Below are 2,325 nucleotides of genomic sequence, written 5' to 3' on the forward strand. Positions count from 1 at the left end.
TTAAATAGCGTGCGAATGCAATAAGCCGCGTCTATATACCACCCCTCCATTTTGTTTGTCCCCTTCACGGTGCTTTCCGCGGTTAAGCATATAGTGTTTCTATCAGTCACCCTCTTTGTCTCTTAAGTATTTGTTTTTGTTTTTACTTCGCTCATACATTGGACCATTCATGGTGAAGCATTCTCAATTTATGTCGCCTTCACCATATTATCGATTCTTTTATGCTGTTCTGACAAATGTGTTCAGTTAAGCCGCAATCGGGTGTCTTGTTTGGATTACTTTATGTTACGCTACCTACGTGCATTTCTTCCTCCTGTTGCATGCGAGGCCATATGACGTTTATTGTGTTCCTTATTTTATTTTTATTTGTTTGCTGTTCTGCTGCTAAGCTGGTGTGATACGGCGCCCACGGGCCTTAGTTTGTAACTGCACGCGATTGTGCAGTGGATTCCGTGCTTTTGATTCAACTGCGGGCTGTCCCCTTGCCACTCCGGTGCGGCCGTGCCATGGTTGTGTATTTGATGTGTGGTTAGCTTGATGTAAAGCCCCTTCTCTGAACCTGGATTTTTCAATGTCGTTGCGCTCCCACTATTTTTATTGCTTAGCGTTTTATGTGTGTCTTTATCAACAACCACCTTGCAGCAAGTGTAGAATTGTTTAAATTACTTTGAGGGGGCCGGTATCGCCGACGTTGTAAGTCGGTACCCTGACATTATGCTGAACTCGCGGAGCTTTCAGCATATGTAGGCAGCATGGCTTCGGTACGTTGGTGAAGTAGCGTGCCTGAGTTGACACATCATCTGCTGATGTTAAGAAGCTTCCCACACTTGTTGAATCCGCCATGCTCGCCACCAATCACGCGGCATCCACGGACCACTTGTTTGTGTGGAACGGGGCTTTCGGTTGAATACGTATCACAACGCAACTCGGGGTTTCACCAATCGCAACGCGGCCACCAAGAGCGTTGTAAGAAACCAAAGCAACCAGAGAACGACTCCCACTCTTGATATCCGAGAGGCGGCGCTGAGCCTTCGCGGGTCCTCCACAAGAGCGAAGGCTAAACCGTCACCCTTTGCGATGGGCTTCTGACAAGCATAGCGCAGTGTTTGTGAGTTCAATCGTTCGTGTGTGTGTGTGTGTGTGTGTGTGTGTGTTGGCCGCTGAAGTTGTCAGACCCCATTTTTGCACTCTGTTCAGCCAAGGACAATGGGGGGACCGGACCTTCCCAAGCCGCTTGCTTGGAGAACGGAGTTTGTGGTGATGTAGAGGCCTTACTTCACATCACCAAGTGGAGCGGCAGCGGCAGCAGGGGAAAAAAAAAAAGAGACTTCCGTGAATGCGCCGGGGTCGTTTATCGCGAGCGAGGGGGTGCAAGTTTCCCGCGACCCAACGGAGGAGTTGATACACGGGAGTCCCTTGCCTCCGTCGGCCCTCTCGGGACCGCAGTTTCCGCCTGGAGTGCACCTAAATACGTTTCATCCTCCACGATTTGAGTGATTGTAATATGTTCCCCGAGGCGTCGGTAAGCTGGCAACGAATGATGGACAAGTGTGTGTCTTGCTGTGTTGTGAAGAACCAACACTCCAAAGGGCAAGCGCCAACAGGAACAAAACTTCTGCGGCCACCTCACGCCTTACCCGCGGCGGTCTTGAAGATTAGAATTCACTCCCCAGGCGGTCTGTGTGTGTGTAGTGGGGGGGGGGGTATTTTTTCATTTTCTATTTTTTTTAGGTGTATAGGGTCCTTGCGTTTGCTCGTTTCTAAGATTCCTACGAAGCTGTGCGCTTCTTACGCGCTAGTGGCCGTGATTCCACGTTGTTGCGCGGTGGGATCCCTTTGCAGTACTGTCCGCAGGGCACCAGCGTGTAGGTTCATGCGCTTACTACGGAATTGGCCCAGTTGTGCGGGCTGAACGCTCCCAAAACACAAACTATGTTGCCAAGGCCTATGCTCGCCAACTAGCGTCTACCTTAGTTCCCCCATTACCTCGATTACAACTGGCGGCCCCTGGGGGTGATGCTGTATTTTCTCCGGGATGTTCAAGCTCTAGGATCCCTGACGTACATTTGACTCCCCAAGTGAGCGGAGCATAGCCGAATACAAAGTCCCCCTCAGTATTTCCGTCCAGTTCCATAATTACCACTTCGCCTTTTTATTCTGACAGCCGTCCCTTGCTACGAGTAGCTGAATCACCTCTAATACCCCATAGACCTCCGTGAGCGCAGGGTTTTTGCCTTGAGGCCATTTGCCCTCGTGCAACCCCAATGTTTTTGTTTTGTTTTTGCCGGCTGGGTGGTGACCACCTTAGGCGGCGGGGGGGGGGGG

This window comes from Trypanosoma equiperdum, assembly GCF_001457755.1.
Source record: "Trypanosoma equiperdum strain OVI genome assembly, contig: ctg_14, whole genome shotgun sequence".
NCBI classification, from domain to species: domain Eukaryota; phylum Euglenozoa; class Kinetoplastea; order Trypanosomatida; family Trypanosomatidae; genus Trypanosoma; species Trypanosoma equiperdum.